This window comes from Macaca mulatta, chromosome 2 (genome assembly GCF_049350105.2).
Source record: "Macaca mulatta isolate MMU2019108-1 chromosome 2, T2T-MMU8v2.0, whole genome shotgun sequence".
NCBI classification, from domain to species: Eukaryota; Metazoa; Chordata; class Mammalia; order Primates; family Cercopithecidae; genus Macaca; species Macaca mulatta.
In genome coordinates, this window is record NC_133407.1 from 101,793,915 (window position 1) to 101,809,281 (window position 15,367).

At 43.5% G+C, this 15,367-nt stretch overlaps 1 long non-coding RNA gene across 1 annotated transcript; it reads left to right on the forward strand.

The window, feature by feature from the left end:
* The first annotated feature begins 3,424 nt into the window (after positions 1-3,424).
* LOC144329428 (uncharacterized) lies at positions 3,425-9,349 on the forward strand. Its single transcript, XR_013413807.1, has 3 exons — positions 3,425-3,642; positions 5,157-5,378; positions 7,933-9,349. It is a non-coding gene; the product is annotated as an uncharacterized LOC144329428 (long non-coding RNA).
* Positions 9,350-15,367: the final 6,018 nt, after the last annotated feature.

Genomic DNA, 15,367 nt, shown 5'->3' on the forward strand with positions numbered 1-15,367 from the left:
TTATGGCTTTTACAGCTTTGTGTTTTTCTTGGCTCGGTGTGGTATTACAGCAATGTAATTTAAAAGCAGCCTCTCTTAGCGCTCAAATTGTCTCTAGGACTGGCACAGTGGACTTTATTTTATAAGAAATGGAGCTGGTCTAGATTATTTCATTAGTTGTTTCATCCTTTCATATTTTATAAAAACACAGGTCACATTTTCCTTGCCAAGGTATTTGTTATGTGTTGTAACCATGGAGCTGTTTAATCAGTTTGTCCTATGGGGCTACATTTGAGTGACTTGATTTTTTCCACCACATGCTCTTTTAAAGAGTTGTCTATTCAAGGAGACCTGAAGATTGGGATCAGCATTTTCTACATGTAGATTGTTTATGGGTTTATTTGCATTTTTATGTATTTGCATATTCATATGCATTTTTATAACAGCCTCTCAAGCATGCTTTCTAAAACTTAAAATATTACTAATTCAATGTATTCTATTTATTAATTAAACTGAACATTTTCAGTTCAATTCAGTTCAGAACTGAATATTTTAGCAGCTTACTTTTCCCATTTCAAGGATGAAGAAATCAGTTAAACTCATGAAAATCTCCAGAGATACTGAACATTTTGTACTCAAGGCTGAGAGATCTCCGTTCTTACATTGTTGTACATATTTCAGATAAGATTTTTCATCGACACTAAACAAAAGTGTATAGTGTTTTCAATAACTGAGATTGGTAAATTAGGGATTTTTTTTTTTCTCATGCTTCGGAAAGAAAAAACTGTTCTGTAAACTAAAAGAACAGGCATCCTCTAGAGCCGAACTCTGAGGTGGATTTAAGAGTGTTTGGGTATCGTGGGTGTTTAAAATTTTTTTCACTCCTTCACGAGGCAGGAAATACTTGAGGGTAGTGATGACAGTGGCAATTCATAACTTTTACCATATTAACCTCTAGTACACTTTCTACAAGTGCTTGTTCAGTACTGGGCTGAGGTATTTGATGCCGATATTTGCTTTGGGACATTTCCTTGCAGTATCCATGCAAATTCACCAAGCTGATGGGGAAAGTGCTGGTGTCGTGCAGATGTGCCCAAGGACCAGCGCCTGCAGGCCATCAAGGCTGCCATCATGCTGCTGCCTGACAAGCACCGGGAGGTTCTGTAGACCCTGCTTTATTTCTTGAGCGATGTCACAGCAGCCATAAGAGAAAACCAGATGACCCCAACCAACCTGGCCATGTGCTTAGCGCCTTTCCTCTTCCATCTCAACACCCTGAAGAGAGAATTCCTCTCCCAGGTACGGGCTGCATGGCAGGTGCGTACACAGAGGGGGCAGCCTGCATTCTTCTAGGACTCTCTGTATTTGTGGTTTTGTGGGAGTCTTTCTTGAAACAAGGAAGAAAGACCGCTGTATTAGTCCATTCTCACACTGCTAATAAAGACATACCTGAGACTGGTCTATTGGTGTCCATGAGAAAATAGTCTCACTGGACTTAACCCCCACAGACTAAATCCATCCAGCTGATCCTTTTCCTCAGCTCTAAAGGAACTTGAAAAGTATTTCTTAGCTAGAGGCCTGGGACCTAGTTATGCTAGTGAAGGTTAGATTGCTTCTGAAAATTGTACAATGTTTAAATGTATGTTTAAATAGTTCTTTTTGAGACAGAGTCTCACTCTGTCACCCAGGCTGGAGTGCATGGCACAATCTCAGCTCACTGCAACCTCTGCCTCCCAAGTTCAAGCCATTCTCCTGCCTCAGCCTCCTGAGTAGCCGGCACTACAGGCATGCGCCACCATGCCTGGCTAATTTTTGTATTTTTAGTAGAGATGGAGTTTCACCATGTTGGCCAGGCTGGTCTTGAGCTCCTGACCTCATGATCCACCTGCCTCAGCCTCCCAAAGTGCTGGGATTATGGCGTAAGCCACCGTGCCCGGCCACATTTAAATAGTTCTTAAAGTTGACTGGGGCAATCCAGCTGCAATGGGATACAGAACTAGAGATGAGTAGAGGAGAGCGATCAAATAAGATGAAGACAAAAGCTCAAGGAAACAATGGACTTAGCCCTCACCTGTGGGAGGGGGCCTGTGTATTCAGGCAGGTAAAGACAGTGACACCGTTTACCCCAACTCCCAGGGACTCCTTTCCCACACTTCTCAGTAGCTGCTCCCCCACCATGCAAACACAGCCCCTACAAGCTGCCCTGGTCCCAATAGTAACCTATTTAATAAAATAGTTTTAATCACCTTGATTTTATCAAAAGCATATCTCTTTAATGTTTTTTGTGTGTTGTTGACAAAACTCTGAGATACTCTGGTAAGCAAAGTAAAAACGCTCTTAATCCACCTAACAATAAACAGGTTCCAGTGAAAATTTTTTTTTCTCTTTTCTTTGGGTTTCCTTGAATAATACTTGGATGAAAAATATATAAATATTTGAACTGTTCCCCTCCTGTATTTCTTCTATCTAGGGTAATACAAAGAAAACAAAGTTTGGGCAAACCAGATCAGAAAGATTTGAATGAAAACCTAGCTGCCACTCAAGGGCTGGCCCATATGATCGCTGAGTGCAAGAAGCTTTTCCAGGAAGGAATTGAGAAAGTTGGCTCCTTTATTAAGGATAATGTGAATAGGTACGAAGTCTTAGGCTTGATACTTGTTCATGTCTTACCTGAAGACCTTTTCCACAGCTGGAGATGGTATAAATAGCCAAGAATGTCTTATTTACATATATTATAATGTATCAGCTAGAGTTAATCATGTTTAATGAAATTGTCCCTTTACTTAGAAAGGAAAAGCAGCCGGGCGCTGTGGCTCACGCCTGTAATTCTAACACTTTGGGAGACTGAGGCGGGTGGATCACATGAGCTCAGGAGTTCAAGACCAACCTAGGCAACATGATGAGACCTCATCTCTACAAAAAAAAATTTAAAAATGAGCCAGGCATGGTGGTGTGCACCTGTAGTCTCAGCTACTTGGGAGGCTGAGATGGGAGGATCACCTGAGCCCAGGGAGGTGGAGGTTGCAATGAGCCAAGATTCTGCCATTGCACTCCAGGCTGGGTAACAGAATGAGACTCTGCCTCAAAAAAAAAAAAAAAAAGAAAAGAAAAAGGAAAAAAAAAGGCAACAAATTATCTGGAATTGAACTTCTGTATCCACTTCTGAATTTGAGAAACCTGCTTTGATCAATGTAATTCACTTCCCCTACTCTAACTTTCCAAAGAAGACCTTACATGGGAATACGATTTCAGATACATCTATGGAGGTGATCTGTTCATATCCTCATGGTACCACGTGAAGTCAGCATTATAGCCCACCTCTGGCGGAAAGATGCCTGCACTGCTTTAAGGACCAGGCCACTGTTCCTGCCCAGCCTTTTCCACTGATGGGCATTGAGACTGAGTACAGGCAGACTCACCTGTCTGTCTGTCATGTTCCGCACAGGTTCCCAAGGAAATGAGCCGATGTCGTAATTCCTATACTGAACAAGAGCTGAAGCCCCTCACTGTGGAGGCACTCGGGCACCTGGGAAATGATGACTCAGCTGACTACCAACACTTCCTCCAGGACTGGGTGGATGGCCTGTTGAAGAAGTCAAAGAGAAGTTTAAAGACTGGGTCAGCTACTCCACTTCGAAGCAGGCTGAGCTGTCCTATAAGAAGGTAAGGCTTCACCCTGTTGTCAGCTATTTGAGTCCAGGTGTCGAGGCTTGGGTTCATCAGAGATAACATGCTTTTGCCAACTAATCTCTCTGGGGATCTGTAGCCCACACCCTGCCCTGTAGAGCTGGGCACCCGGGTGAGTCAGATGCCCCTGGTGAGAGTGGAAACCGGGCAAAGGAAGAGTAATTTTCATCCTGTGTAACACTTGGGAGAGGATTTCAACTATTTCTAATGAAGTCCTTTGGCTCCACAGATTCACACTAGACTTCCCTAGAGTTTTGCTAATGGCATTGAGCTGTGGAACATCCTATGACACGCTTTGATTTTTCCATAATTTGGTCAGAAACCCTTTGCACTCTTCTCTGTTCTTACTGTTCTCTTGGCCCTTTAATGAGCAGGGATCCTTAGGGGGAAATTAATTCCAGTTAGGACTAGTAAACCTCTTGAGGGCAGAGGCATCTTGTAAGGCTCAGCAGGATAGGTCCGTCGGAGGTATATGTTGATGCCGCCTGTACCGTCTTGAAAATAAATACACAATGGGAGTAGGTTGGGTGGCCTTGCAGGCTTTGGAAATGAGTGCAAATGTTTTTTTTTTTTTTTTTTTTTTTTGAGATGGAGTCTCGCTGTGTTGCCCAGGCTGGAGTGCAGTGGCACCATATTGGCTCACTGCAACCTCTGCCTCCCGGGTTCAAGCGATTCTTCTGCCTCAGCCTCCCAAGTAGCTGGGACTACAGGTGCCTGCCACCATGCCTGGCTAATTTTTGTATTTTTAGTAGAAAAGATGGGGTTTCACCATATTGGCCAGGCTGGTCTGGAACTCCTGACCTTGTGATCTGCCCACCTTGGCCTCCCAAAGTGCTGGGATTATAGGCGTGAGCCACCACGCCCGGCCAGTGACTGATATTTCTTTATTGCATGCACCCTGATACAGGTCCCAGAAAAACAAAACAAATGTCATCTTTTTTTTTTTTTTGAGATGGAGTGATTCTTATCACCCAGGCTGGAGTGCATTGGTGTGATCTCGGCTCACTGCAAAATCCACCTCCTAGGTTCAAGTGATTCTCCTTCCTCAGCCTCCTGAGTACTTGGACTTACAGGTGCCTGCCACCACGCCTGGCTAATTTTTGTATTTATAGTAGAGACAGGGTTACACCATGTTGGCCAGGCTGGTCTTGAACTCCTGACCTCAGATGATCCACCTGCCTCAGCCTCCCAAAGTGCTGGGATTACAGAAATGAGCCACAGCACCCAGCCCAAATGTCATAATTTTGACCAGAGTTGACAACAGCTTTTGTTCACTTTCTGGCTTGCTCTTAAAGCCTAGGAATAGCAGCCTATTTAAGTCATAGATTTATTAACCCCCCAATATTTATATATTGATTATATTGTTTATATGATTTATATAATCAATTAACATTGATTATACGTGACTAAAATTGTTAGTTTAACAATTTGACTTCAAAACTAGGTGTGTATGGATTGCCTTGGCACTGAAAAATATATCCTTTTTCCAGGTGAGCGAAGGACCCCCTCTGAGGCTTTGGAGGTCAACCATTGAAGTCCCTACTGTGCCAGAGGAAATCTTAAAGCGCCTACTTAAAGAACAGCACCTCTGGGACATAGACCTGTTGGATTCAAAAGTGATTGAAATTCTGGACATACTGCCAAACTGAAATTTACCAGTATGTCCAAAACAGTATGGCACCTCATCCTGCTCGAGACTACGTTGTTTTAAGGTGAGCACTTCCAAATTGTTTTTTTGTGACAAGGATGACTCCATATATGAACCAAGCCTATATGTCACTGATCTTACAAGATGGTATAATTATTTAAAGTAGAAGCCAGGCATATGATGGCTCACACCTGTAATCTCAGCAGTTTGGGAGGCCAAGACAGGAGGATCCCTTGAGACCAGAAGTTCAAGACCAGCCTGGGCAATATAGCAAGACCCTATCTCCACAAAAAATTTAAAAAAATTAGCTAGATGTCGTGGTGCATGCCTGTAGTCCTAGCTACTCGGGAGGCTGAGGCAGGAGGATCCCTTAATCCAGGAATTTGAGGCTGCAGTGAGCTGTGAATATGCCACTGTACCACAGCCTGGGCAACAGAGCAAGACCTTGTTTCTAAATAAACAAAACAAAACATATGCCTCCAGAAAAGTAGTGAACACCTTCAAATATGGAAAACAGATCTACATTTATTCTAGCAATGTGTTCCTCACTGAGAATGGTTTGAACTCCTTGGTAACTGAGCTCAGAAAGAGAGGTGCCTTCCAATGAATATGCTCATTGGTAGCAGATTTTTGCCTCTTTTAGGATAGATTTTCTTGTCAGAAACAGCTAGTGAATGAATAAGCCAGGAAATAACATTTGAATCCCAAGAGAGATGTGATTAAGGCTGATTTATGTGTAATTCATAAATTCTCTCGAGATATTACTGAAAGAAGAATTCCAAAAATCTTTGAGGAAATGTCACGTGGGAAGTCCAGACCTTTTCAAACAGCCAGTGCTCCTTTAGGTGTCTGTGTTCCAAGACATTTGTGAAATAGAAAAAATGGTTTTAAGCTGCACTTCAGATTGACTCTTTTTTCAGAGGAGACTGTCTGAGCACATAAACCCTCTGTAACAGCGGCTCTGTGCAGAGTTCCTCATTCAGGAGTCTTTGTATCGTGTCTTTGTGCATATAATGCTGCTCTAACAGAATGTCACAGACCGGGCAATTGATAATGAACAGATATTTATTTGGCTCATGGTTTTAAAGGCTGAGAAGTCCAAGATCAAGGAGTTGCATCTGGTTGTTTATTTGTTTGTTTGATTTGGGGACATGGTTTCATTCTGTCACCCACGCTAGCGTACAGTGGCACGCTCATGGCTCACTGAAGCCTTCACTTCCCAGGCTCAAGCAATCCTCCCCCCTCAGCCTCCCAAGTAGTTGGGACTACAGGCATGTGCCACCACACCTGGCTAACTTTTTGATTGTTTCTGGTAGAGACATGGTTTCACCATATTGTCCAGGCTGGTCTCAAACTCCTGGGCTCAAGCGATCCTCCTAACTCAGCCTCCCTAAGTGCCGGGATTACAGGCATGAACCACCATGCCCAGCCTAGTGAGGGTCTTCTTAGTGCGTCATCCCATAGTGGAAGGGCAAAGAGAGGGCAAGGGAGAGCAAAAGAGCAAATGTGCAGCTTTAAGCCATTTTTATTTATATATTTATTTATTTATTTTGAGATAGAGGGTCTCACTTTGTTGCCCAAGTTTGAGTACAGTGGCATGATTACAGCTTAAGCAATCCTACCACCTCAGACCCCTGAGTAGCTGGGATTACAGGGGCACACCACCATGCCCGGCTAATATTTTTTATTTTTAGTAGAGATGAGGTCTCACTATGTTGCCCAGGCTGGTCTTGAGCTCCTGAACTCAATCAGTCCTCCCTCCCCAGCTTCCCAAAGTGCTGGGATTAAAGGCGTGAGCCACGGAACCCAGCCTCAAGCTCTTATAATTGGCATTAATCCAGCTCCCATTAGGCCCCACCTCCCAACACTGTTGTGTTAGGTATTCAGTCTCCAGCACATGATTTTTGGGGAACACATGTACACCATAGCAAGTAGTTTAGAGGATGCCATTTACCTAGACCTGGGTCATACAGCACGGCCAATGAACCTGACCCCTCACCCCATTGCAAATAGTGAAGAGTGAAGCATGATTTTAAACTTGGCTTCTATGAAATTGCATTCCGCTTCTGGTTTTGTCTCTACGGAACCTGGAGGACTAATTTACCCAGAGTAGCCTGTGCCCTTTTACTAACCTCTGTGGATCACAATCGGGCTCCTGTGGTGGTTGTGAGGGTTAATGTACTCTTGTTCAGGTATTTGATTGAACCCTGTGGGCCAGGAAAATCCAAACTCACCTAAATGTGCAGAGCTGACTTAAGGTATGTTCTGATTCTGATTTTTTTAATATGGTAAGGGTCATGAAGGAAATTCAGACTTTTTGTCTAATGCAAAGAATGCCTTAAATGAACGCATCATTGTTTCCTGGTGACTTCATGAAGAGTGGTGTTTATAAAGTAGTGTTTCATGTTTGTTTGTCTTCCAGCGACCACTTCCTAATTTGGATCCCTTAGAAAACGTAGTTCTAAAGCAAAGCAAATATGGTAGCTCGGCTGTGAATTCAAAGCCACAGGAAATGGTAGATTTTATGCATTTGAACTAGCAAACAGACGTTTCTCATTTTATTTCCATGCTTTCTAACTTAAATGATGCATCTGCTTTTCTTTCTTTTCTCTGAAAAGTGCACTTCAGCCTGGGCAACAAGTAAGACCCCATCTCAAAAAAAAGAAAAGAAAAAGAAGAAAGAAAGAGAGTGGAGATGAGGGGAAGGAAGGAAGGAAGGAAGGAAGGAAGGAAGGAAGGAAGGGAGGGAAGACAGAAGAAAGAAGAAAGAGAGAGAGAGAGAAAGAAAGAAAGAGAAAGAGAGAAAGAAAGGAAAAAGAGAAAGAGAAAGAAAATAAAAGGAATGAACAGAAATACAGTAAATATTTGTAAAAACCTAACTGGCCATATTTCAGGTCAGATGACATCAACTCAACATTCTGCCTGCCACAAGACTAAAATGGCATCTCCACCACCTATGACCAGCCCCCACATTTCTCAAGCCAGAGTTGGATAACCTCTTTTGTTTGCTGCTAGGGAATCTACACATCTCCAGACTAGAGATAAAGATGCAGCTGATCCAAAAAGAATGCCTAATAATTCAGACTATTCTTGGCTCACTGCAACTCTCACAGACATTGCTGTTTCAGCAACCACAGCTGTCATTTTGTGGTCTGTTCCTGTCTGTTCCTGTCATTTTGTGTGTCTGTTCCCCTGTCTCTGGTATCATGGCTTCTTTTCATCTTGGTAAGACTGGCCATTCAACAGCAGCATTCAGAGCCCAGAGTCAGCTTTGATGGAAGGAGTTCCTGATCCAGGTTCGGTAAGAGAGGTCTGTACCCGACAGTCAGCAGTAACAATTCTGAGACAAAGACACATCTTCCGTAGTGGTTTCTAGACTTTCGCCTCCAAAGGATCTTTGTTATATTCCTTAACCTGCTCCACCTTTTCCACAGTTTTCAAATATTTCTCATATTACACAGTATAATTGTTCGAGGAAGTAATGTATTCATTTTCTTATTTTCAGTGTGTACACGTATTATTTATAACTGTTAATCAAGGCTAGAAGCCTCTCAGAAAGAAATGTGAAATAACTTCTATTGGCACACAATTTAAGTGTTCTCCGTGAAAAGCAGTTTTCTAAGGCTTTTAAAACTGAAGGCTGTGGGATCTTAAAATCAAAACAATTGAATTAATGGATGTAGTAGGATTGTTACCGAAGCTGGGAAGGGGAGTGGGGAAAAGTGTATATGGTTAACGGGTCCAAAAACAAAATAGTTAGAAGGAATGAATAAGACCTACTATTTGATAGCACAACAGGGTGACTATAATCAATAATAATATAACTTTGCATTTTAAAATAACCTAAAGAGTGTAATTGGATTGTCTGCAACACAAAGGATAAATGCTTGAGGGGATGGACACCCCATTCGCTATGATGTGATTATTTTACATTGCATGCCTGCCTCAAAGCATCTCCTGTATTCCGTAACTATATACACCTACTATGTACTCACAAAAATTAAAAATTAGAAACTTTGTTTTTTTAAATCTCAAGACTGTCCAAGGCCATTCACTTCAACAATCCCAAGTCTGCAGCACAGGGACAGTTCCTGGCTCTCTCAAGCACTCAGCACAGGAGGTGATTAACCAAGGAAATGGGGGATTTAACATCTGTCCCAGAGAAAACAGTTTTCCTTACTTCCGGGGCCAGCAGATAGGATGTATTTTTTTTTCAATAACAAAGATAAGCAGAGCTCTATTTTGTTGCAGTGTTTCAAAACGTTAGCATATAAATAGATCATTAATATCATTCCAAGAAAGCAGGAAATTCTAAGTCACACAGTCTGTAATGATTATTAAAGAAAGAAGAAAATGCTGAAATATCTCAAAGAGCTAGAGAATATTTCACCCCAAGTTGCAGAATACTGAAAATAGAATATGTTTCTGAGCGACCTGATGGAAAGGAAAGAAGATACTAAAATTCTGGAAGAAAGCAGATTTGGCTGGTAAGGCAGGATGAGGGTAAAGCTCTTGATTTGGTGGGGATTTTGGGTTGCTTTTTGTTTTGTTTTAGCCAACCTAATCCCACAAACATTCTTGGATCAGATTAATATTTGCCACCACGGGCATATCCCATAACCCAGTGGCCTTCTACTCTGAGAGACCCAACAGTTCCATCCCTTTTGCATGAATGACTTCAGTGGCTCATTCAGCCTAAGGTCAAGCTGCCTTTCAGAGGACCGGTGGGCATTTAAATTTCAGAACTGCATTTTTTGGTGATTTTTGAACAAAGCCATTTCATGACATAGGAGACCTAATAAGAAAACCATTTCAGGCCGGGCGCGGTGGCTCAAGCCTGTAATCCCAGCACTTTGGGAGGCCGAGACGGGCGGATCACGAGGTCAGGAGATCGAGACCATCCTGGCGAACACCGTGAAACCCCGTCTCTACTAAAAAATACAAAAAACTAGCCGGGCGAGGTGGCGGGCGCCTGTAGTCCCAGCTACTCCGGAGGCTGAGGCAGGAGAATGGCGTAAACCTGGGAGGCGGAGCTTGCAGTGAGCTGAGATCCGGCCACTGCACTCCAGCCCGGGCTACAGAGCGAGACTCCGTCTCAAAAAAAAAAAAAAGAAAACCATTTCAAAGGCTAACTCCTTTGTTTGCTTTCATTCACTTCCTAGTTTCCTCTGATTCTAAACCTATTTAATCCCAAGAAAAGAACAAATAGAGATAAAATCAGGAAATATAAAAAACAGCATCCTCCAAATAAAACAAAACTCTCATTTAAGCAAAAAAAAAAGGAAGAACCAGTTCAGTCCCGGAAGGAAGCAAACAAAAGAAGCACCAGGATAAGGTTTCTTATTCTTTCTCTTTCTTTTTCTTTTTTCTTTTTTTTTTTTTTTTTTTTTGACGGGTTTTGCCATGTTGGCCAGGCTGATCTTGAACTCTTGAGCTCAAAGAGATCCACCCACCTCGGCCTCTCAAAGTGTTGGGATTACAGGCGTGAGCCACAGTGCACCGCCTGGGGCAAGGTTTCTCATGATCAAAATAGACTCGCAAAAATTCCTAAGTCTACATCACACCTCTGCGCTTGAAGACACCAAAAGAGCCAGGCAGACTCCCTTTCTTAGGCTGCCTGAGAGAATACGATTTATTTCAATTTTCACACTGACTCTAGGCCTTCTTTTCTCATCTTCTTGGTATTCAGACTTTCATTATCTGGCCAATGTTCCTTCACACAAATGCCTTCTTTCTCTCCGTGACTTTTTCTCTCTTGCTTCCTTCAAGCCAACTTTAGGACTCCAGGGCCCTCCTGGGGCCTCAAATGGTCCCTGCTCCCTGTGTCTTCCCTCAGTCCCTTCCCTGTTTTTCTCTCTTCATCTTTCACACCTCCATATACCTTCCCTTCCTATCCCTGGATCTCTCAAGACCAAAAAAAAAAAAAAAAAAAAATTTTCATTTCAGTGGAACACAGTGGCTCACGCTTTTAATCCCATCACTCTAGGAGGCTGAGGCCAAGGCTGGCAAATCACCTGAGGTCAGGAGCTCAACACCAGCCTGGCCAACATGGTGAAACTCCGTCTCTACTAAAGGTACAAAAATTAGCCAGGCGTGGTGGCACATGCCTGTAATCCCAGCTGCTCAGGAGGCCAAGTCACGAAAATCACTTGAACCTGGGAGGCAGAGGTTGCAGTGAGCCAAGATTGTGCCACTGCACTCCAGCCTGGGAGCCAAAACAAAGACTCTGTCTCAAAAAAAGAAAAAAATATTTTTAGTTTCTTATAGTTTCTTAGGCTCCCATTAATTTGCAAGTAAGAAAAATTACCTTATGTTTCTATTAATTTAAAAGTATTCATAATCCCAGCACTGTGGGAGGCCAGGGTGGTTGGATCAGTTGAGCTCAGGAGTTCAAGACCAGCCTGGATAAAGATGGTGAAACCTCATCTCTACTAAAAATATAAAAATTAGCCAGGCTTGGTGGTGAGTACCTGTAGTCCCAGCTACTCGGGAGGCTGAGGCACGAGAATCGCTTGAACCTGGAAGGTGGAGGTTGCAGGGAGCCGAGATTATACCACTGCACTCCAGCCTGGGCAACAGAGTGAGACTCATCTCAAAGTAAATAAATATACAAATAAATAAAAGTACTCAGACTATCTCTGCTAGATAGGCTAAGGAATTATTTATCTTTTGTTCCCTTTGAAAAGGGAGAACTGGCAGGGTGCAATGTTTCATGTCTGTAATCCTAGTGCTTTTGGAGGCTGAGACAGGAGGATTGCTTGAGAAGAGGAGCTGGAGACCACCCTGGGCAACACAGTGAGATCCCTTCTCTACAAAATATTTTTTAAAAGTTAGACAGGAGTGGTGGCATGCAGCTGTAATCCCAGCGACTCAGGAGGCTGAGGCAGGAGGATCACTTGAACCCAGGAGTTTAAGGCTGTACTGAGCTATGACTGCATCACTGCATTTCAGCCTGGGCAACAGAGCAAGATCCCATCTTTTAAGAAATGAAAATAAGGCCAGGCGCGGTGGCTCAAGCCTGTAATCCCAGCACTTTGGGAGGCCGAGACGGGCGGATCACGGGGTCAGGAGATCGAGACCATCCTGGCTAACACCGTGAAACCCCGTCTCTACTAAAAATACAAAAAACTAGCCGGGCGAGGTGGCGGGCGCCTGTAGTCCCAGCTACTCCGGAGGCTGAGGCAGGAGAATGGCGTAAACCCGGGAGGCGGAGCTTGCAGTGAGCTGAGATCTGGCCACTGCACTCCAGCCCGGGCTACAGAGCAAGACTCCGTCTCAAAAAAAAAAAAAGAAATGAAAATAAAATAAAACAAAAGTATTCAGACTATCTCTGCTAGATAGGCTGAGAAATTCGTTATCCTTTGCCCCCTTTAGGAAGAGAGAGCTGTATGAAGTCGTTACAGAGGGAATACGGCAGGAGGCAGTTGAGTGATATGTAGAGAGCCAATGGGCCTCAATAAATTAGACAGATGAAGACACAGCTACAGGGTGGTGGTTACAGAAAGTAGATTTGAGCAATATTTTCTTTATTATTATTATTATAATTATTATACTTTAAGTTCTAGGGTACATGTGTACAACGTGCAGGTTTGTTACATATGTATACATGTGCCATGTTGGTGTGCTGCACCCATTAACTCGTCATTTACATGAAGTAGATCTCCTAATGCTATCCCTCCCCCCAACCCCCTCCCCACAATAGGCCCCAGTGTGTGATGTTCCCCTTCCTGTGTCCAAGTGATCTCACTTGAGCAACATTTTCTTAAGTTCAGGAGCTCATATGCAGAATTTTGGAGACAAAGGACATTTGCCAGTGGAGAGGGAAATAGCAAAGGTGCCATGAGGAAAGAACTACGCAGAGTATCAAAGTCAGGAACGTGCCTTCCTTTGGAACAGCAGGGAAAGACAGGGTAAAAAAAGCTCTTCCTATGCAAGAGACTTCGGAGTCATGGAATCAGAGAATGTTGACTTGGATGGCACTTTCAAGATGGCCAACTCTAAGCATCTAATTTTCTAGAAGTAGAAGCAGGCTCAGAGAGGCTGAGATTTTATTTATTTTTGTTATTTTGTTTTATTGTTTTTAGAGATGAGATCTGGCTATGCTGTCCAGGCTAGAATGTAGTGGTTGTTCACAGGCACAATCACAACACACTGCAGCCTAGAGCTCTTAGCCTGAAGCAATCCTCCCACCACAGCCTTCAGAGTAGCTGAGAGTACAGGCAGGAGCCACCATACTGCCTTGCCCAAAGAATTTTTTGTTTTGTTTTGTTTTTTTGAGATGAAGTCTTGCTCTCTTGCCCAGGCTGGAATGCAGTGGCGCAATCCCAGCTCACTGCAACCTCCGGCCACCGGGTTCAAGCAATTCTCCTGCCTCAGCCTCCTGAGTAGCTGGGATTACAGACAGGTGCCACATTGCCCGGCTAATTTTTGTATTTTTAGTAGAGACGGGGTTTCACCATGTTAGCCAGGCTGGTCTCGAACTCCTGACCTCAGGTGATCCGCCCACCTCAGCCTCCCAAAGTGCTGGGATTACAGGTGTGAAACACCGCACCCAGACACCTTGCCTGAAGGTTTTAAATGACAGCAATAAATGGGTTAGAAGTCAGGTTTGGATGACAGCAGTTATTCTGGAGGAACTTTAGGTTGGTTCCCCACTGCCCAGCAACATAGTAGATAAGCACTTCTGTTGTAGTCATTTCTTTCAGGGTTTACCTCCACCAAGGTGCCCTGGTCTGACTTTCATTGGAAACCCAGATTCTCCTAGGGCAGGGCCCTAGTTCCTACCAGCCATCGATGTGTCCTCTCTCTCTACTTTTACTCCCCTAAAGCTATGACTATCTACTGGGATGCATGAATAACGTTCATTTAAGCAGGTAGGTCTGCACAATTCTAATTTTTCCATGTATTATCTTATTTAACCCTCACCACAAAAGAAACAATGAGATTGGAAGTCATATTACTCTGTGTTACAGATGGAGAAAGCAAAGTACAGCTAGGCTAAGTTCTCCAGGGTTCCCTGTGAAATTAATCACATAAAGACTTAGGAACAGCCCCTGGCACACGCTAAGGCCCAGTATCTGTTAGATATTATCTTTATTGTTTTACTAGAGACCATGTCATGTAGCAGGTAGGAGCGTGGACTCTGAAGCCAGATTCTCTGGGGTCAAACCACCATTTATACTAGCTGTGTGCTCTCGAGGAAATAGAGGTAATAACAGTAAATAAATTAGTACTCACTCAGGCGCGGTGGCTCATGCCTCTAATCCCAGCACTTTGGGAGGCCAAGGTGGGTGGATCACGAGGTCAAGAGATTGAGACCATCTTGGCCAACATGGTGAAACCCTGTCTGTACTTAAAATACAAACAATTAGCTGGGTGTGGTGGTGGGCGCCTGTAGTCCCAGCTACTCCAGAGGCTGAGAATCATTTGAATCCGGGAGGCAGAGATTGCCGTGAGCCAAGATTGCACTACTGCACTCCAGCCTGGCAACAGAGTGAGACTCCATCTCAAAAAAAAAAAAAAAGGAAATTAGTACTCTAACACATAATGATCGCTATGTATTTTTATTTCTAAATGTGTTTCTTATTCTTTCTTAGTTTAAGCACATGCCTAAAACAAACTATACACACCCATAAGATTCATACGAACCAAGATTATTACCAGTCAAGCTTGCGCGGCTCTCCCTGTGGGTGAGGTGGGAAAGGCCCGACAGCTTCCTCTCCTTATGGAGTCTCTGGAATTTAGCAGCACTGGATTTCTAGATTTTTTTTACTGAGTTAGTCATTCAACAAACGAGTAGCCGCTATGAACCAACAGAGGAAAGCCACAGAAATGTAAGTCAACCCTCCCGACTTGGAGGTGCTGATAGTCTTTCCAAGGAGACAGAGAGAGAAATAATTTCAATGCCATGTGTTTTAGTGGAGACTCTACCCAGTGGCCCAGCAAAAGAGAGGACACCTAAACTAGGTGTTGAAGGATGATGGAGGAAGGGGCAGGAGGCAATTCAAGTAGGCGCAAGCTGGGGGCATAGGTAGCCTGAAGGAGTCTAGGCTG